The sequence below is a fragment of the Prionailurus viverrinus genome, chromosome A3, assembly GCF_022837055.1.
Source record: "Prionailurus viverrinus isolate Anna chromosome A3, UM_Priviv_1.0, whole genome shotgun sequence".
Classification (NCBI taxonomy): Eukaryota; Metazoa; Chordata; class Mammalia; order Carnivora; family Felidae; genus Prionailurus; species Prionailurus viverrinus.
Window position 1 is genome coordinate 109,942,894 of NC_062563.1, and position 21,695 is coordinate 109,964,588.

The following is a 21,695-nucleotide window of genomic DNA, read 5'->3' on the forward strand; positions in this document are numbered from 1 at the left end:
TGTATGTTTATAGTTATCTCGTGCCAAAATACAACATTGAGGTACTTCTTTCAGAAAATACAATTAAGTATGCTATGGTAAACTAGTATTTGGAAGTAAAGTTGGTGGTGAATGGGTACTTCCCAGCCACGAGGGGACCACGTGACCACGTGGGGACCACGTGGGGCAGCAAGATCCCTCTGATCTTCCCTTCAGAGGGAAGAATTCTAAGGAAGAGTGCACACACCTTACACAAGGTCATCATTTTCTCCATAGCTTTTTCAATATTGGGTGACAAACCACAGCTAGCGTCTGTTCCTAAGAGACTGTAAGGCATTTTTTTCGGTTTAATTTTAAACTACTTCTCAGAATTGAGAGAATTTCACGATTTTACAACCTGACCAGTGGTTTGGGCTTTCAGTTATTTAATGCATGGAAAATCTCATGAAGAAGTGTTTTCTTTATGTATTTATATATGTATGTATGTATGTATGTATGTATTTGAGAGAGAGAGAGTGAGTGGGGGCAAGGGTCAGAAGGAGAGAGAGAGAGAGAGAGAGAATCTCAAGCAGGCTGCACACTCAGTGCAGAGCCCAATGCAGGGCTGGATCCCACGACTCTGGGATCATGACTTGAGCTAAAATCAGGAGTCAGAGGCTCAACCAACTGAGCCACCCATGCGCCCCAAGACGTATTTTAGATAGAATAAAATATCCTATCTGTATTTCAAGTGGATGGCTGCACACCAAAATTCAGTGGTGTGGTATCTTGCAATGAGCAGATTCAGTTTGACATTGTATAAAATAATATTCCCTGGGTTTCAAGTTTTCATGTTTCAAAGTGAAAAATAAGCCTTGTATTGAAATGGCTGATTCTAGAATCCAAAGGACCTTGAGATCCCACAAAGGTGAGAGATGGGGGGTGTTTTGGGTAAGGAGAGAGGGTGTTTGTGGGTAATAAAGACAGCGTCCGGGGGCTTTACTACCTGTACCTCTCCCTCCGGGAGAATCTCCTATCCTGCATTGGTTTTGCAGACCTACCTTCTAGAGGGTCCTCTGATGAAGGGAAGGGGAAACCAGGCTTTGCAGCTAGAAGACCAGAGCTTCTTGAATGAGAAAATTGTTCACAGCTGTGTGTTTTCTAGGTTAAACAGCTCAACCTCTTCCAGCTTTGCATGTAATTATCTTGGCTGGATGAGCTAGAGACTTTGTCTACACTGCAGCATGACTCTTAAATTCACATGAGTGATTGCCTTACATGGAAATCCCAAGCATATTTTTATTCTGTCCTCCAGTATTCTACTGAGCAGAGTGCAGAAGTGATGAACTCCTTCAGCTGTCCTGCTATTAGGTCACTGGCAATGGGGTGACCACTTCATCCCAGTTGGCCTGGGACTATCTTGGTTTGAAAACAGAAAATCCTGCGTCCTAGAAACCCCTGCAGTCCTGAGCACCCTATAAGCAGCACTAAGGCTGCTGGGTGGCAAAGAAAGGTGGAGTAAAGCAGCAAAGTGGAGATGAAGAGTTAATCCTGATAGAAATGCAGCTCTGGGAGGAAACCAGGCAGCCAGGCAGTACCATCAAGGAAGCTGTAAGCCCTGCTGTTCTCTCTCCAGGGTCCGTGCAAAGCTGTGTGCCCCTATCTTGAGGAGGAGGTATCTCTGGGGGCTTCTGCCTCACTGCTTAGCTGGAAAACTACCTACCTTTAGACTATCTAGGAACTGTCACTCTATTTTTCTTACGAGACCTTGGCTGACTAAAACCTATAGCAACATAATATGCTCTACAAGGAAAATCAGTATGAATTCCTACCCTACAAAAACATCTTTCCTGGTTGTGTCACAAAATAGGCCCCAAGCCACAGTCGTTAAAGGCTGGGCACTTCTCTGCAACACACAGGCGAGAAGTTTGGACTGTCATTTCTAATATTATTCTGTTCTCAAAGCAATCAGGATTTCTTGGAAGTTGGTTGAGTCCGGCTGTAGGATAGGAAGAAAAAACACACAAAAAACAGCATCTTGTTGCTGTGGCCTGAAAACAAAGGGATTTCAAGAGTATCAGTACGGTGCTGAATGGAGTTTCTACTCGCCCGGCTGTGGACATGTGAACATCAAATAATGAATACAATGATGGCAAATTGGTACAGGGTGAGCCAGTGAAAGGCGATGCGTTCATAATAATATGCTAGAGCAATAAGCATGTAAAAACCATAGTTTTAATACAAAAGAGAGGTGAATGTAATCGAACAGTTTATTAGTATATGTAAGTGTTCTTTTAAAAAATATTAAGTACATGTGTGTTTCAGAGTATTGATTTGTGGGACACCTGGCTGTCAGAGTTGGTTGAGCTTCTGACTTTGACTCAGGTCATGATCGCTAAGGTCACGATCTCACATTTTGGGGGTTCAAGCCCCATGACAGGCTCTGTGCTGACAGCTGAGAGCCTGGAGCCTGCTTTGATTCTGTCTCCCTCTCTCTCTGCCTCTCCCCTGCTTGTTCTCTCTCTCTCTCTCTCTCTCTCTCTCTCTCTCTGTCTCAAAAGTAAATAAACATTAAAACAATTATTGATTTGTGTTTGTTTTATCACAAGCAGGAGAGAAGCAGCACAGGGGGCTGTGAGTCAGCCACCCCGTCCCTGGAAAAGTAAGATCTGTTCCAAGAACAGAAGGAACCCAGTGGCATCTGCAGTCATATTTATTAATCAGGTGGGAAGGAGGGTTTAGTGAATACAAGAGAGCTGGCTCCGGAACGTGTTTCACACTGATGAATTATCTAGCATTCTTGAGAGGGAGAGGTAATCTTTCACTTCTTAAGAGAAAAAAAAATCTCAGGATGACCCCACCAATGGAAACAAACAACTGCTAAAGGAGGCAATGCTTTTTCTGGCGGGGGGTAGGGGTGGTGGTAGGGGGAGAAGGCAGAGCTCTTTCATTGGGCAGCTCGTGCTGTGGGCAGGCCGGCTGGGTGTGCGGCGTCAGCGGTAGAGGTAGTTGGCCTGGATGTGGCCATGATCACAGCCTCCCACCTGTCCCTGTTGTCAAGCATCTTCTTGTTGAACAGCAGCTCCTTGTGCGTCTCTGCAGAGAACTCGAAGTTGGGGCTCTTGACGATGGTGTCCGCAGGGCAGGCCTCCTGGCAGAAGCTGCAGTAGATGCACTTGGCTGGGTGGATTATCATAGCAGGTGGTCTGAGGCTGGACCTCTCTGGTGATGACCTGGGCGGGGCAGACAGCCTCGCAAAGCTTGCAGGTGATGCTGCGCTCCGGTCTGGATGGATAGTGGCACAGTATACGCTCCCTGCAGATGCATGGGCTCAGCGGGCCCTTCTCAAGTGGGTAGTTACTTTTACAAAGGAAGTAGTCCTTTTACAAAGGAAGAAACAGAGACGAAAAAGATATAGTAAATCAGACTATCTTAAACAAAGCTTCTTTCTTCCGCCATTTCAAACGGGATCAACTAAGACCTCAAAGAGAAAAAAAAAAAAAAAAAGAGTATGGAAGATAATGCAGATAAAAGAGCTAGTTAGGTAGATTTAAACCTGAGCTCTAAGTAGACTGAAAAAGATGAAGCTCTATTGATGATATGACTGGATTGCCTGCAGCCTGCCATGAGATTTGGTTACAAAAAAATAGCACATGCTGGGCTGCAGATAGCAGGGTGTGGGGAAGGAGTTCAACCAGAGGCAGTAGTGACTGGTGCGGGACAAAGGAGGAGGAATGATCTGGTTCCCAAAGCTGGGGATGGAAATGTGGAGCTCTCTCCCCTTCTGTGCCCTGTGGTGGCAGTGCAGAGGAACCGAGCCACACAAAGTGAATGGCAAGATGGGAGCTGTGGGAACATGGTGCCTTGGCTCTGGTTAGTTCCTACTGGGTATTGAGTAACTTTGCGTGACAGGAGCAGAGAGGCTGGGAAGACAGATGAGGCCGGGGAGTAAGGGTCAGGGCATGTAGATTTCAGAGACGGGGGAGGCCATGGATGATTCTTTGGAGCATCACAGCTGCCTCTCTGGGGAGCAAACAGGCCATTTCAAGATGGGGAGAACCGCGTGTCTGGTGGCTTAGGGTTGCTGTTGTCAGCAGTTACTAGAAAATGTTTTTGAGCAAATATGCTCATGCAAACACACCCATGCACACTCATTCATTCCTAAATACAAGCTGGACTTTTTCCTGCAGAGGCAAAATGCCTACAGAAGGGTTTCTGCACTTTATTGACTAGGAGAGTAACACGTTAGGATTCCCTTCCCGCAAGAGCTCAGTGTTCGTTCTCCTTGGAATGCAGATCGGGTGGTTAAGCTAGACCCGTGCTGCCTTTTCCTTTTCTGAATGTTTGGCATCATCAAGTTTTACTTACAGGCAATCGTGTGGCTTCAAGACAATGTCCCTTGGGCCATTTCTTTGGTAATTCACAAGGTGGCTTGTGCTACCCTGGGAAATGATGGGAGAAGGACCACTGGTGGCTGAAGAATGGTTGAGGTCAGGAGCCAAGACAAACTTAGAAGGATGGCCAGCGTGCTAGGTGCCAAATGAAAATAAACAAAAGAAAACCAACCAGCCACAGAATCAACCTCACATGACCTGCATGGTGCCTCAGAGGCCATAGAGTAGTGGCTCTGGCTTCCCCAAACAGAAACCCTTGGCCAAGCAAGAATTGTCCATGTCAAGGGCTGCAAGGTGCTCTTCTCAATCACAAAACAAGAGAATGTGAGGTCATTGTCAGAAGTCTGAGCCTGAGGCCAGAGTAAGCCCCTACCTCTCTGATACTGAGCTTGAGAGCTAAGCATGCTCCAACACCCAGGGGAACCCCCTCGGCTACACCTTGTTACCTCCCATCACTGAAGCTGTTCCCAAGCACCATAGGCCCCTTAGGGAAATTAATGGTGATTGGAGATGAACCTAGATCTGCAGTTAAGTTAGAGGCATTCTAGGAGCCAAACGGGAGGAAATAGGGGAGGGTATAAATTAAAGAGACAAAAAGGGTTTTTGTTTTGTTTTGTTTTTTGGTTCTGGTGTCTGAAGCAGTACTGGGACCCAGATTGAACCTCTGTGGAGCCATGACCTATAGGGGATGGAGAACTCTGCCAATCTGAAAGCTTAACAGCCAGCACTGAATATGGCTCTGAATCAGCCACCTAGTTCTTCTCTTCCGTGTACATCGTCATGGGATCTATTTGGGAGAGAGAGACCATGGGCGTATCATACGGTCCAGGGAGCAGATGACCAATCAAGCAGCAGAGAGGTTGAATCACAGGAAACTGTCATTTTGTAGGTTAAAAGTTATTAAAAAGCCATTGAAAATGGCTGCTATTTTGACCATTTTGGGGAGGGGTGCTGTAAAATGGCTGTTCCAGGAGGTTCTAATATTTTCTAGTTTTCTGTGCCTGTGTCATGCTGGGCACTGTGGAGGTACCAGAAATTTCAGAACCACCCTCGTCCGTGGGAGTCAGCAAACTATGATCCACAGGCCAAATCCAGCCCAATGCCTGTTTCTGTGGTTTCACTGGAACACAGCCACTCCCATTTGCTTACTTATTGTCTGGGACTGCTTTCCAGCTACTGGAGTTGTGAGTTGAACAAAGACTGTACCATCCACAAAGCTTAACTATTCATTGTCTACCCCTTTATAGAAAAAGTTTGCTGACCCCTGCATTATATGGTATGAGCGACAATAATCACTATGAAACGTTACCATTTTTCATCACGATTTAGCTCCTCTCTTTTTCTGCTTTACCTTTCATCATCATTCTTTTTCCTCCTCTACTTGGCTGAATTTTGAGCCTCCCCTTTCCTTGGACTTCTTCACTGTTCTTCCTTGTTCCCCGTCTGCTCCTCTATGTCCGTGTCCCTTCCTGCTCTCCTCTGTTCATTTCTTCTCCCTCTGTTTCCCCGCTTCTGCTTCATCATTGTCCATCTCTGCCACCTCTTATGTCTGCTTCAACTTCTTTCCCTCCTTCTTTTCATCAATGTCTTCTCCTTGGAACGGTTTGAATTAGGAGGGATGGGCTGGCTTCCCATTCCCCCATTTAGAGCAGCCTTCTCTTGCTCTAACACAGCTTTGTGTTTGTTTCCCTCTTAGGTCTGCCCAGTCCATGGGTGAGGAAAGGTAACATGTAAGATCAGTGACCATTGAGGTTGGTTGGCTGTCTGCCCTGATTGGTCAGCGTCAGATATTTTGAAAACCATTCCTTCTGTGAGATCATCTGCCTCAGCCAGCCAGCCAGCTCAAAATTTAGAAATGCTGTCCATATACCTTTCTCTTAGGAACTCCGTTAGTCACTGTTCGTGGGCTCAGCCTCCGGAGTTTTAATGAGACTCTTTTATTGTTTTTAATAGCATTGTGAGGCAGTGTCTAGAATCCAGAAATTAAGTTCATTCAAAATTAGGATGGGTCTGTGTGTTGGGTGGTGCCTTTCTTTCCACAAAGTAATATGTGTTTTGAATCTGAGACACTTGTGGTCAATGCTTCTCAGAAGCACGTACCACTGGTTGCTAAAGACTTTCTTATGCAATAGTGTAGGGAGAAAAATCAAAACCGGGAGTCATTTTTAAGTAATTTTCAAAGATACACAAAACCTTGTCACACCCCTCATCACTGATTCCAGAGTGACAAGTAGCCTCATATTGTAAGAGCCATCAACCACCAGCCCAGCCCACAACTGAATCAGGGGAGAAAGTATGCAGAACACGGCAGCCTCAGAATTCACCTGGCTTTAGAGGATGCTCCTAAAATCTGTTTCAGGGGCAAAGACTGGGTTGCGTTTGTCTAGAATCTGAATCTACTCACTCTAGTCACTCTTCTTACCCTTTCAAAAGTTTTTGTTAAACACTTGCTCTCTTTTCTCAACACTATGGTGAGTACAGCGGTTCTGATTTCTGTATAATACATTTTTGAAACTTTTGGGCAAACCACTTAATCGTATCTAACAGAAAAGTCATAAAGAGAAACAAAGAGAAAAGGATTCAGCCAAACAATATATAATAGATATTTGGGTTAATCCTGTAGCTTCTATTTAGTTTTTGCCCATTAGCCCTCGTTTCAGTTTGGGGATCCATTTGTCTCTACAGAACCTGATTCTGGGGGTGGAGCATGTGACCCCGATCAGCATATTTGACTCCACAGTCATTGTGATTGGTTCTGGGTGGGCATGTGACTAAGCAGATCCAGTTAGGGTGAATTTCAAGATTCTTGCTTGGAATTCTGCTCAGTATCAGGGTCTATCAATTCTTTTTTATTTAAAAAAATTTTTTTAATGTTTATATTTGAGTGAGAAAGAGAGCATGAGCAGGGGAGGGGCAGAGAGAGGGGGAGACACAGAATCAGAAGCAGGCTCCAGGCTCTGAGCTGTCAGCACAGAGCCCGATACTGGGCTTGAACTCATGAACTGTGAGATCATGACCTGAACCAAAGTCGGATGCTTAACTGACTGAGCCACCCGGGTGCCCCTATCACTTCTTCTTTTGAAGTGTCTCTTATTTTCTTCCCTTCCTTCCTGTTCTTCCCAGCATTATTCACTTCAAGGCCTTGAATTGCTCCCTACATCTCCCTACATTGTCTACTCCCTTGAATTCATCTTCCTCTCTCTTGCTGGACTCGTGTACCCAAAGAAACTTTTAAAACTTTACTGGATTCCCCATTAATGGAAAAACAAAGTGTACGTAGCTCAGCATGGCATTCTGTGTGGTCCATTCATTGCAGCCATCTAGCTCTTTAACCTGGATTTCCTACAGTTTCAACTGAAACACAGGAATAGAATGACTGTCTTTTTGAGGGCAAAAACTTTATCATGAGCTGTGTTCATAGTCCTTCCCAGGGACTTTTCTCAGGAAACACTGAAATCTGAACCTAAGTCTGCAGCTAGATCCACACTGTAGGCATCTATGCTGGGGAGTACCAGTGCTAGCAGAGTCAGAGCTAACAACCCTGGGCTCTGTGGGCACCGCATCCTTTATAAACTCCTCAGAACAGTGTGTCCCAGCAAAATGTGTATCCCTTCCAGATGTTAAATAAACTTATTAAAGCAATATGTATCTTGCATGCGGTCAACTCTGAAATGATGGCCGTTTTAAACATTTGTGACTTTAACATAACTGAAACAGATATTGGCTAATGTCTAATTGTTCTGCCTTTTAGAACAGATGTCAATCCATCAAGGATGTACTTTGTTGGGACACTCTGTAACAGGAAGCCATGACAAAAGTGTCTGTTGACTTATTGTAACCTGGGAATTAGTGCTGTGTTGAGAGAAGTCTCTATTTGCTTTTTTAATAACAGAAACCCTGGCCCACGGTGGCCTGTGTGCTCTGAGAGAATGTGCCGAGCCCCAGCCTTGTTTTTGTCTTGCTTTCTGTGACAGGGTGCTCCTCCCCACAAGCCTTTGCCAAGCCTTTATGCAATTTGAGTCAAAACATTCTGCATCTGAGCTCATCACATGTGAAAAAAGGGTTTCAACAACAGCTCAACATGTAAAAGTACTGGGGGCTTTTTCAGTCAGTGTTTTAATTCGAATTTACTGAAGCTTGGAAAACTGCATGCAGTTTGTTCAGTGTCTTAGCATTCCCCACTCTGGGCCGAAGTGAAGCAGTTGGCTTCCTGCTGTCAACTAAACAAATGAATAAAGATTCATTTGAAGGTGGTACGTAGACAGTGTATCCATGGCTCTAAGTATTGTCCATTTCACTGGGTGACTTGGGGGTGTTTTTACATATCCAATGGCCCATTCTGTGCTGATTCTGTGCTCAAAGTAAGAATTAACATTCGTGAAGACCATCTCATCTGGTGTGGATTTCAGCTAGAAATCCCTCTAACTTCTAAAAGGAGAAGTAGATCCAGTTTGTATCGATTCTTTACTTTCATGGAGGGAGATCTAGAAGTGAAATTAGGCTTCTTTTAGGACTCAGGGTCAGGAAGAACCAGGTGAGAATATATGAAGAAGACAAGAAAGGCTTGAGGAGGGAGAATGGGGGATGAATGGATGAAAGTCACATCTACTCTTCACTGCTTTGTCAAGTCATATAGGGACACCAGAACCTACCTGGTGCTCCCTTATTCTTCTCTCTGAGGATTTCTTAGCCCAGGACCTAATGACCACCTCCATCAGAAGGTCATCATATAGTCATGTATTTGTGCTCCAATAACTGAACTTGATTTTTTAAAGCTGCCTTAACCTGCATCCCTGACTTACTGATGGTGAGACTGTATGACCCATACTCCCAAGAATGGTGAAGAGGATGGATGAAAATCAGAGGAGATGATTCATTGACCAAAGATATATAAACCATATTAAGTTTAATCGTAGATAATACAGAGAGGAAAATTTCTCCCTTGGAATCATGCATGTTTATCAGTTTTATGTAGATATTGACTGCCTTTGCCATATGTAAAATTTTATGCTTTTATGGGACTTTTCTTAAAAATGTCTCTTGGTCAAAGTTGAACAAGTTACTGACTTGAATTTGGGGTAGAGTGGTAAGCCCATCAGAAGGTAGACATGAGCTCAGTGGAAAGTAGATTCACAGATGAAAAGGCTCTAAAAATGTGGGATTCCTGGAATATTGTATATGTCTTTCTTTTTCTCTTTGCAGCCTGTCAAGTTTTCAAAGGAAAAAAAAAAAAAGCCTGTCTTCTTTTGATGACTCTGAAGAAATGCTTGCCATCAATGGTGGAGGCAAGAAGTGTATCTCTCCTATGTAACCTGGGGTTCTCTCAAAACACCCAAGGTGCAGGGCTCTTTGGGAGCCCAATGTGGCAAAATGGTGCCTTTCCAGATGCATGCTGGTGAGTAGAGCTTCTCCCCAGGTCATGGGCTACAGCCTGAAAGGGACTTTAAATTTCCAGCTGGTTATACCCAGCTTGTATGGAACTGGAAGAGAATTGGGATCCATGTTCTAAGAGAAGAGGCTTCCCACATTGAGCCGGGCTTTCCAACTTCTTGGATCTCTTCTCCTCTTCCAAATCAATTTGCAATCCTCACTGACCTCAGAGACCCTTGCCTTTTTATCTTTCATCCAGCCCTAAGTCATCTCGCAGGACAGAATTTTGATTTTGGGGAAGTGGGGTGGGGAGGGTCCTTTCCAGATTAAACAAGGAGAAAGAAACAGTCAGTATTAGAGGAACACACTGCTCCCTGCCTTGTTGCATAGTTTTGTAGGTAATGATAAAACCTTGCTTGGAATGACTGAAGGGCAGACCAGGTTAGCGAATGATCTGAAATATTGAGAACTATGGAAAGGATGCATGGTTATAACTAACATGTATATGTAATGTACATGAACTAGTGGCTAAGAAAGGGTCCTCAGCACTCCCAGGGTGAGGCCCCGCTGGTTTGCTTTAATGAATTGAGAAATGCTATTGGTATTTAGCATGTTTCTCACTGGCAAGCAACTACATATGGAAATATTTGAAAACAGCTTATGCTCCTGAGTAGCTTAGACTTTCTCTTATTTACCTTGTTGTTGACATAAAATCTTTCGCTGGTGCACACTTTAGACCACTTTGTGTCCCACTGGTGATTAGCGCATCATGGGCAACAGACTGAATCAGACTTTAGCACGTGTTCTGTACTGGGAACGTGATAAACTCCGCTGAGGAAGGTTAAAGAAGAGGGAGCAAAGCAGACTCATGCCATTCAACAAATGTTTGTTGAGTCTTTCTCTTTCCTGCCCAAACAGTTCTTGATGTGGTAAACTGGGGCAATATGAGTAGAGCAGCTAAACACAAAAATAAACAAACAGCACCCACACAGTCTAGGAACCACACTCTGGCCACAGACACCTCTTTCCCCCTCACATCTCTCAGCCAAAAGGCCAAGAACAGAGGCCAAACACAGATTTGAATTTCACTTCCTCTCCCTTCTTCTACCCAAACTCTGGGGATTAGGGACTAGACAGTAGGAGGTGGAAAGAAGAGAAACAAAATCTGAATAACCACAAAAGCAAATGGCCTTGAGGTAGATTCTAAAGCTGACCACAGGAAAAGGAAATCACTAAATATTTTGGTTTTATCTGTGTGTGTGTGGACTTTTATTTGAGTCCCACTCTTAAAATACCATCTAGTCTCTCTTTGCGTGTATCTCTCTGCTCCTAATTTCCTCCACATCTTTAATGCGCCCTGTGTTCATCTCTGAACATTATTTTCACTTGAAGTTCATGCTTTTTCCTCACTTTAGCTAAAATAGAGACCGTTTATGAATTTCTTTACATTCTCTACTCTGGCTTCAAGTGTTCTGCCAGCTTTTGAGAAGTCAGTCATAACTTACAACTTCTGAGTTCCATTTTTTCCTTACTTCTCCAATTGCTTTTTCTCATAGTTCAATATTTGGCCTATCGCTCTGACCCATTCCTTTCCTCTGTGCACACAGAGGCTTTATTTATTTTTGGTCATCCCTTTCTGAAAAGTCCTCTGACCCGGAGGCTACGCTGCATTTATATGAAACCAATGAAGTTAAGAGGGCAGAGGGCAAAGTGCCATTCGACATGGTGTCATTTTGGGGTGAGGACTAGAGATCCTGACTCATACACAGCACATCAACATCCAACCCAAATCCAGAGTCTGTCTGGCATCAGCAGTTTTCAGCATAAAGAGCTTGAGGATAGGGAAAGTCAGGGAGGTAAGACCTTCCCACCAGCCTCCCTCTACCTCACCCTTGCTCCCGTCCCCCACATCTCAGGGTCTCTGAGGGTTCTGATGGACACAGCTGTTATTTCTGTTTTGAGAATGCAGCACATCCCCTTGTTAAGCTTGGTATCAGAGTCAAGGGTATTGCCCGAAAGGATTCCTGCTTTCCTAGGAACTACTTCCTCCAGAGGAGGAACTACCTCCTAGGAACTACTTCCACCGCCACCATAGTGGTGGTGCCAACAGGTGGCTCGGTGGGGGTACAAGGGCCCGCATCTCTAATAGCTTTCCTTCAAACCACTAGCAGTCAGCATGCGGCAGAACATGTGGCCAAAACTATCATATGAACAAGTATATAAAGCCGTTGAGAAAGCATGTGGTTAAAATTATTATGTGCAACAACATTTGAAAAACAATTGGCAAAGCCTGTGTTGAAAATGTATCCCATCATGATTTGTAGAAGGAAGACACCAAGAAAGTGCTGTACTTTGCCACTGGAAAAATGGATAGTTTAAAGGGGAAAATAGCCTAGATTTTGATCCTGTCAAGTCCATTTAAGAAACCCTGTAGGCAGATTGGGAGCTGCTGGTGGCGGCTGGTGAGTGGGGCAGCTAGCAAGCACGTCCCCCATGTAAGCTCAGCTCCAACTCATTCTCCCAGCGGCTGGCCCAGTCTCCATCATCTCCCAGCCCCTCCTATTGAACAATTCTAGAGCTTCTGCTGGCTGCGGGTGAGGAGCATGGGTGCAGGGATCTGGACTGTGGGACCACGTAGGGCAGAGAAAGACTCTGTGATGGGTGGAGTTTGAAAACTCAGGAGTCCACTTTCATTTCTCCTCACGGTGCTGCCGTTCACTGACATTTATTTGTTATTTTGCACATGCCAGGAACTTCATCTGTTTTATCTGTAGTCCTTCCAACAACCTTGAACGGGAGATATTTTCTCTCCGTTTTCTTGAATGAAACCCATTGGTTTGATAAGTTAGAACACACACAGCTACAAAAGGCAAAGATCCCACGAAGATGTCTGACCGTAAACCTGACCCCCTTCCTGCACCCATGTCTCTGCAAGGATCGTGGACTGACCTACAGAATACAGAAACCCCTGCAGTTGAGAAATGGCTTATGGCAAATTTTAGCCTGATTTTATAGACAATTCCATTTTATCATTCAGAGATAAACAAATTTCCCTTTGCAGGCACAAAAGGCCATCTGTGTAGCCTAAAACAACATTCTAACCTCCTATCCAATTTCCTGTCTGCATATCTTTTTAGAGTAATTATGGCTCATCTCTCTAGGTTTTCCATTGATATCTATGTTCTGTTGATTTTTCTCCAGATGCATTGGGGGGCACATGTCCAAATTAAATATCATTGATTTCCTGCCTCTTATTTTTAAGTTTCCTCTGTCCTTTACTCTCTGTGGGGTTTGTGTTATATTCCAATTAGTATCTTACAAACCTGGGCTGTAGGCTGTTAACTACACATCCGTGACACGAGACAACGAGCTCAAGGCATTCACGTCTACCTGTTATTTAATCTTGAACTCCTCAAGATTAGACCTTGATCATAGGTAATGCTTGGCATCAACCACTAAAGAACACATCTGACTTTCAGCTTAAACACTCAATTTGCCCTCCTCATCCTCACCTGCCCCCCAAGCCATTAGGCAGGGTGTAATTGTCTATAGCTCATAAATAAAAGTCAAGGCCAGCAGGATTGCAAGGCTTGCCCAAGCTTATGCAACGATAGAACCGTGAACAGGACTAAAAGCTTTTATTGTCATGACTATAAAAGATTAAAACCATTCATGTTTTACATGCGTTTTATAAAAAAATAATTGACGAGTATTAAATTGCTCTTTATTTGTTGGCGTGAAAAACAACTTTCAGGTTTTTATTTCAAGTGAGCTATGCTCACCTTGGAGCGGCTTTGGGTGAAATGCTGACATCATTGGAGCATGTTTTCAGCCTTGGGGGCTTCCACTTTTAGTTCCTCATCTCAGGTTTGGTTCCCACCACCTCATTCCTCTGGTGCACCTAGAGCCTCCTAATCCAACTTCATCTTCCTGGTCTCAACTTTGAAGCTCTGGCCTCTTGGTGCTTCTCAAATCACAGCCTGATGAGGTCCTTTGCCCTTCGAGTCAAAGGTCCAGCTTTTGATGGACTCTCAGTCTGGGACATCTAAGCTCAAAGTTCCTTTAACAGAGAGCTTTTCATTCCTCAGTCTTTAAGAGACACACATGTGCTTAAGAGAGGCGATACTTTGGGGCGCCTGGGTGGCTCAGTCGGCTGAGTGTCCGACTTCGGCTCGGGTCATGATCTCGCAGTTGATGAGTTCGAGCCCCGCGTCGGGCTCTGTGCTGACAGCTCAGAGCCTGGAGCCTGCTTCTGATTCTGTGTCTCCCTCTCTCTTTGCCTCTTCCCCGCTCATGCTCTGTCTCTCTCTGTCTCAAAAATAAAGATAAACATTAAAAAAAATTAAAAAAAAAAAAGAGAGGCAATACTTTGATTTAGAGCCACATGAAGAGGTAAGGGACTGATGTCATAGCTGCCCCTGTGCTGGCTTTAACGAGCATGAGAAGGGAGGGTGAGGGCATGAGAACCCAACCCAGCTGTCACAGAAGGGAAGCCCTGAGAGAGTGGATGAGGCATGTGGGAAGCAGCCTGGGAATGTACATTTCAGAGCCAGTAGCAATGAGTGTGTTTCACAAGGGCACTTACTCCTCTGTGGGCCATTGCTTCTCACACTGATTGCTCCTCTCAAGAATTCTTGGTTTGGGGCACCTGGGTGGCTCAGTCAGTTGAGCCTCTGACTCTTGATTTCAGCTCTGGTCATGATCTCACGGTTGTGAGATGAAGCCCTGCGTCAGGCTCTGCATTGGGCATGGAACCTGCTTGGGATTCTCTCTCTCCCTCTCCCTCTGCCCCTCTCCCCCCTCTTCTCCCCACCCTCTCAAAAAAAAAAAAAGAATTCTTGGTTTTGACCACAAAAAAAAAAAATCCATTTAATTATTCATCTCTGGAGAGGGTGTGGAGAAATAGAAAGTGGATGTTAGTGCATCCCTTTGAAAAAAATTGTACTTTTGGCCAAGAGTCATAAAAATGTTCATGTCCTTTGAATCGGTAATCCTTTTTCCGGGAATATAGCCTCAGGAAAGAATCCTGCATGTAACATGCAAGCCTGAGCCACAGTGTGAAGGTGCAAATATCCATTTTCTAGTTAGGGGCTTAAACTTCCAATGCTCTATTAGCAGGAAGTCGAATGTTGACTTTTTGAGGCTTCCTACAGTCTGCTTTATTGGTCAGGAACACTAGGCACTTTCGTCAATCCAAAGAGGGTCAGAAAAGAAGAGAAATGGATGAGACCACAGTAGAGCCTCCAGCTTCAGTTACTCTGGCTTCTGTCATTACCACCTGCTCTCCTATTGAAAGTGGTCCAGGGCATCCACGTCCAAGGTCAGACTGAGGTCCCTGTTAGCCTCAGCACTTGCCACAGGAGCTGTCTTTGAAATGTAATCCCACGCCCCAACGCTGAGCTTTTTAATAGTCTCAACATTTTGGTGCCCAAGGTTCCAGCTCAAATGCTTGTGTTGTCATTGTTCATTCATCCTTCCCAGAATGACAACATCTTTCCAGAACAGGGTGGCTGGGCCCAGAGGTGCTTCAGTCTCAGCTACATGAGGAACCCAAGCATCCATCATGTTACAGCTGGACCACTAGCCTGAGCCTCCCTTTCCCCACGGCCTGTGCCTCAGTGGTCTCCTTGCCTTTCTTGGCCACAGGACCTTGGGAGGTCACACCGGTTCCTCCACTCTTGGTTTCTCGAATTTTGAATTGTGAGGGATAGGGTTTAGATATTAGTTCCTTCTCTGCTAAGGCGACCACTCAGTGATCTTATATTGAACTAAAATATCAGCTTCTCTATTTTAAAAACAAAAACACAACACCTGTATGTGCATGCAGGTATTTGCTGCACAATTGTTCGTGAAAGTCAAATATGAGAAGAAGTGAAGATGTGACATCAGAGGCCTGTGAAGGAAATCAGGATGCGTCCACTCAGTGAGACATCACACAGCTATTAAAATGGTGATTATGAAGAATATGAGAAAACATGGGTGTTTCCCTCCATCTTCCCAACTTTCTTTTAATTGGTCAAACGAAAAGCAATACAAGACTCATAATTAACTGTTGATATGAAGCTGTTGCCAACAGAACTTGCTGGTGATTCACTTGGGAAAATGAGGGACAGATAACTTAAATTTTTAAATGTTTGCCTTAAACAAGAGGGTGCGTATTCCTGCTGTTTATTGAGAGTGGGAGGCAAAGCTGGGGATGGGGAAACCAAGAGCTTTGTTTGTCTACACCAGATTTGAAATGCTTCTTAGACATTGGGGATCCAGAGCAGACAGTAGGATGTAGGGGCTTGAGCTTGGGGGAAGGGTCATTGGTATCAAGATGGGATATTTTAAATTTGAATATCATCAGTATGTAGACGGTATTTAAAAACATGAGATCAGAGGTGCCTGGGTGGCTAGGTAGGTTAAGCATCCAACTCTTGATTTCGGCTTAGGTCATGATCTCATGGTTTGTGAGATTGAGCCCCATGTCCATCTCTGAGCTGACAGTGCAGAGCCTGCTTGGGGTTCTCTTTCTCTTCCTCTTTCTCTGCCTCTCTCCCTCTCTCAAAATAGGTAAATAAACTTAAAACAACCAAAAAAAATCCCCATGAGATAGAATTAGCTCACTTAGGAAAAGGGTATATAGATGGACAGGATAAGAAGATCCGGACCAAGTCTTTTGTCATTCCAACACATAGTGATTAGACAGAGAAAGGGAAATCAGCAAAAAGTCAGAGGTGGTGCAGCAGGTTAGGAAGGAGGAAAAGAGAAATGGCATCATGGAAACGGGGAGAGAAGATTTTAAGGAGGGAGTGGTCAAGTGATAAGCGCTACTGAGAAGTTAGTAAGATGAAGACAGAGGTGATGATGTCCTTTGGATGGCCAAAGGAGGTCGTTCATGACCTTGAAGTCAGCAGATTCAGTGGCAGGGAGAGGAGGAAAGTCTGCTGGAGTTGGCTGAGCTAAAACTGGGAGATGAGGAAGTGAGGCTATGACCATAGATAATTCTTTCAGGAAGTTGTGTTGTGAAAGAGCTAAGGAATGGAAGTGTGCCCGGAGGGAGAAATGGCTACTCATGGAAATGATCCAGGGGAGAGGGAGTGACTGCTTACGTAGAGAAGAGAGAGGTTCATGTTCACTGCAGGAGGAGAGGCCTCGGGAAGGATGAAAGGATGGTATCCAGAGCACAGATAGAGAAGTTGGCCTTTAATGAAGAAGGTATGCACGTGGAGTCCCTGGCACAGTACCCAGTACAGCCAGTAAGTGCTCAGTGAGTACTTGCCATGGTGATTACAAGTGTCTGGGTTGAATAACCAAAGGGAACAATTACTGGCTGGCCCAACTCATTGCTCGAAAATCAGGCCGCGAATGATGGCCTCCACAATTGATATGGCCTGGCCAGAGAGGAAAATGAGGAAAAGGCAGAGTGGGCCATTCTTTTCTCCTACAGCCCTGCTCAGACAGGGTGGACTCCCACATTGAGGGGCATTCTTGTGTGCATGGAAAATGAGAAGATCCCACTGATGGATGAATAACTGGTAATGACTGTCCTTTCATTGAGTCTGTCGTTTTCTTCTTCACTGGATTGTGTTACCCTATTAATAATGCTGTTCAGAGTTCCCAAGAGCAGCTGCTGGAGCCAGGGGGGATGTGAAGAAAACCAAAACCACAATCTCAAAACCTCTCCTATTGCACAATCAAGATGGAAACCACTATAACTGCTGAGGCACATACCCAGAAGTGGCCATTTCCATGGCCCCTGCAAAGACAGCCTTCTAACCAAAGAGACCCCAAGTTATAGCTACTATTCCAGAAATTACTGTATTTAAGCCAGGAACTCAGTTTTAACTATGAAGAATGTTACTGTTGATCCCTTGACCTCACTGTTGAGACAGAGTGGGCTGTGTTCCTTGCCAAATAGCTGAGGAAGAAGAAGTCCATGTCTTCATAGCATTGTTAAAAAGAAAGAATTTCTACAGAAATTCTACAGAAAATCTTCAGTCACTTTCCCACTCAATAATAATCTACAATTAAAACAAAAATGTGTCAGTCAGGATTCATAGCTGCAAACATTAGAAACTAGCTCTAACAGCTTTAAACAGAAAAAGAATTTATCAGGAGAATAGGGGGCACCTGGGTGGCTCAGTTGGTTGAGCATCCAGCTCTTGATTTCGGCTCAGGTCGTGATTTCATTTGTGAATTCAAGCCCTACGTCGGGCTCCAAGCTGACAGTGCAGAGCCTGCTTGGGATTCTCTCCCTCTCTCTCTGTCCTTTCCCTGTGCTCTCTCTCTCTAAAAATAAATAAATAAACTTACAAAAAAAGAATAATGGAAATGACCTGCCCATTTAAATGGAACGGATAAATGTATCATAATATACTCAAACAATGAAATTTACCATGAAGAAAAAAAAGAACCAACTACTGATACGTACAACAATATGAATGTATTACATAGACATAATATTGAGTGAAAGAAGCCAGACAGTATGTATTTCCATTTATATTAAGTTCAGAAACAGGCTAAATAAATCTATGGTGTTAGCATCAGTATGTAGTTAACCTGTGGTGGACAAAGAGTTGAAAGGGAGCATGAGAGGGGTTCAGGGTGCTGGTTAGACAGGTATGCTCAGTTTGGAAAATTTATCGAGCTGCGTACTCTTGATATGTATTCCTTTCTCTGTGTGTGTCTTCATGAAATTCACACAGAAGGAAATCAACAGAAGGGCTATTAGTAGGTCAAAATATCACCAGGAAATGCTGGAGACCCAGGTTTGGGGCTGTAGGTCCGAGCATGCCTCCGAAATCTGCCACAAAACTCGAATGGGCACATCTTGCTGTGGCCACTAAGCACCAGCCACTGTCGTTTGCTCTGCAGATCCTCCACCTGGGACACACAAATCACTACCTGACATTTGGTTATAGGTGCATTTGTTTATTTTCTGTCTCCTCCAATAGAATGTGAGCTCACTGCTGGCTCATAGTCGGTACTCAGGAAAATTTACCAAGTGCAATTGCCTTGTTCATAGCTGAGCAGGGCTCTCCTTCTCACGGACGCCTTTTTTCTTCAGATATCTTATCAGTCAGAATCCAGTCAAGTCTTGCTGTTCCAGGAACACATTTGTTCTTTCAGGCGGTCTCCCTCCCGTATTTCTTCCCTGATTCATCAGCATTGACTTTCAAGTTTTGGTCTTATCCAGCAATCTGATTTCCTGTCATTTCAAGTTCATGGTGGGAGAGTTGTCCTACTGTGACCCCTGTGTGCTCACAACGGAAACATGTGACATCCTGAGGCAAGTGGCGAGGGAGAGGGTGGATGGAGATGAGAACATGTCCATCAGTGAAAGAGTGACGAGGCGATAGCCCTGGTCCCTGACCGAAGGAGACTGCACGAACTCCTTCCGTGCTTATTTCACTTTCACGCCCACTGACACTCTGTCGTTCATTTGTGGAACCTGCTGGGGAATCCAACAGTGGAATCTTGCCCTTCCACCACACTCTCTGTCATTTAGGATATTTTCAGAAAAAATCTCAGGGGTGCTACGCATCGCCTACGAGCTTTGAGCCTCACCTTTCCCCCACCCCCAAACAGGGCACATGTCCTCCCTGACCCGTGTTAGCCCCTCAGTGCCTGTGCTGGGCAGCGTGCATGGTGGCTCTTGGGGACGGTGACCAGGACTTGAGGTCTAAAGACGGATGCCCTTGGCTTATCTTGGTGGAGGGCAAGGTAGAGAGAGTGGGTTGCCCCTTATCATTTTACTTAGAATTCTCACACTTCTACTGAAGCCACCTCAACTCTACCCAACAACAGAAGGTCAGAGAATTATTCTGTGTGTCCACGTGTAAAATTTTGTCCTACGTTTCTGCATTTCATTCCTGAATTGGGGTAGATGGTTTGGGGGTGGTGGTGGCTGACAAAGCTCAAAAGGCATCTGTACCCTTGAGTTGAGAGAAAAGAAACAGAAAACCTGGCTGGTTTCCTTCCACTGCTTTACAAGTTGCCCGCAATGCCTCAGCTTTTCTTTGTACCTCCATCTCCTCCCTTCAGCAGACAAACTGTTTCTCACTGCCTGATGGACATTTTCACTGGAAGTTTCTAATGGTATCTCAAACTCAGCATAGCTAAAAGCAGATTAATAATGTTTTGTCCCACACCAGGTTTTTCTTCTGGTATCTTTATTTAGCTTAGCCACAGTACCATTTCTCCTTCTACCCAGGCTCCACATCAAGGCCCTCCATAGGCAATTGTTTGCTAAGTCTTTCAGTTCTTCTTCTCAAGAGTTTGAGCTCTTTGGGTTCCTGGGTGGCTCAGTCGGTAAAGCATCCTACTTCAGCACAGGTCACGATCTCATGTTCGTGGATTCAAGCCCCTCATCAGGCTCTCTGCTGTCAGCACAGAGTCTGCTTTGGATCTTCTGTCCACATCCCCCCCCCCCTCCCCGCCCCCGCCCCTCCTGTGCTCTCTCAAAAAAATAAATAAACATTTAAAAAAAAAGAATTTGATCTCCCTTTTTCATCATTGTTGCCACCTTCCTAGTTCGGACCCTCATCATTTCCTACCCCTTCTGGCCTCCTTACGGAGGAGTCCAGGGATTTAGAGGAGGTAAGCATATTGCCTCCACTGCTTATCAACTGCACGACTTTAGGCAAGTTGCTTAATTTCCTCATCTATAAATTGGGATAATACCTCTTGCTGTGAGAATTCAATCAGATTACATATACAAAGTAGCACCAGAGAAAAACTCAGTAACAGGGGTGATTATTACCGTTTGTCTTCTGATGACTCCAATTCATTTTCCTCACCACGACTGGATTTATCTTCAAGGCAGCTCCCATCATGTCTAACAAACACCCAGTGCCCCACCCAGGAGCTACCTAACACCTAATATTCCCATCCCCGCATTCCAGATTTTCCATAAAGTACTTGTCTAAACTTCTGATCTCTTTCTCCCTTCGATTTACCCTGTGTATAGTCAGATGGACCTCTGCACTCTTCCCCACAGCCTCTCTATGTATACTACGGCCTGTGTGAGCTGGCTTACGCCATAACTACTGTTTGATTCACCCTCCCTGTCCTTCAAGGTCTAACTCAGATAGTTTCTTTTTCTCTCCTTCTAAAGTCTCAGCCCATAACCACACCTTTCTGCAGGATGCCTCCCTTTCTTCTGGGTCCTAAAGCTGCCTGTGTGTTCATCTTACCTCTGCAGCTGGAAGAATCCTCATTCACCCAAGTTCACATCTCCATGTCAGGGTGAAAACTGAAACATTCAAGTGTTCCTTTTCCCCTTCAGCTAACAAGATGCAAAATAACCAATTTGAGCTAACTCCCCGCTAAATCAGTTGGCTAGATCAAGATATCGGTCTTGCTCAAATAAGAGCCTAAGCTGGAAAAATATCTGTGACCCTGAGAAACAGAAAAAAATCTGAGTGTTCTGGCTCAAGCAACGTTCTGCTCACCCAGCCTGTTTCCCGGTGGCCTCCCTGCTTCTGAGCTGTCTGCTTCCAAGGGACAAGGGACGCAAGACTGTACACTGGCCTTGTCTCGTACAAGATGGGGTAGTCGATTCCAACTGATTGAATGTTCTCAAATGAAACTTGGTCTTTTAAGCAGCAGTTAGATGTAAATGTCAGCTGTCTTTAAACTATTTGAGGACCCCAAAAAAGTCCCCCCCCCATGGCTGCTTCTTCCAGAATCCATGCCAGTTTCTTAAAACCCCACTTATGAGTAGCAATGCTTTCCTCCAGATGCTAGCCACAGCCAGGAGGGCTTGGGAAGAAAACAATGAATCTTGCCAGAAAGCTACGCTTTAAATATATGAGGTTAAATTCCGTTTTGAAAAGTTTTAACTCAATTTCCCTTCTCTTCAGAGCCCTACCTCACTTCATACTGTTTTTGACTTGATTTGAATGTTTTTGAAAAGTCTTTCTTTAAAAATTTAAGTAAAGAATTCAATAGTATATTGCTAATTTTAAAAGGAATATGCATTTAGTA

At 44.5% G+C, this 21,695-nt stretch overlaps 1 long non-coding RNA gene and 1 pseudogene across 2 annotated transcripts in view; one reads left to right on the forward strand and one right to left on the reverse strand.

Moving 5' to 3' along the window:
• The window catches only part of LOC125161665 (uncharacterized), a 141,404-nt gene that overhangs the window by 46,729 nt on the left and 72,980 nt on the right, over positions 1-21,695 (forward strand). For both annotated transcript variants that reach the window (XR_007150713.1, XR_007150714.1), the window contains exon 3: positions 9,555-9,747. This is a non-coding gene — a long non-coding RNA (uncharacterized LOC125161665). The remainder of the gene's footprint in view (positions 1-9,554; positions 9,748-21,695) is intronic.
• LOC125161663 (NADH dehydrogenase [ubiquinone] iron-sulfur protein 8, mitochondrial-like) lies at positions 2,691-21,211 on the reverse strand (annotated as a pseudogene).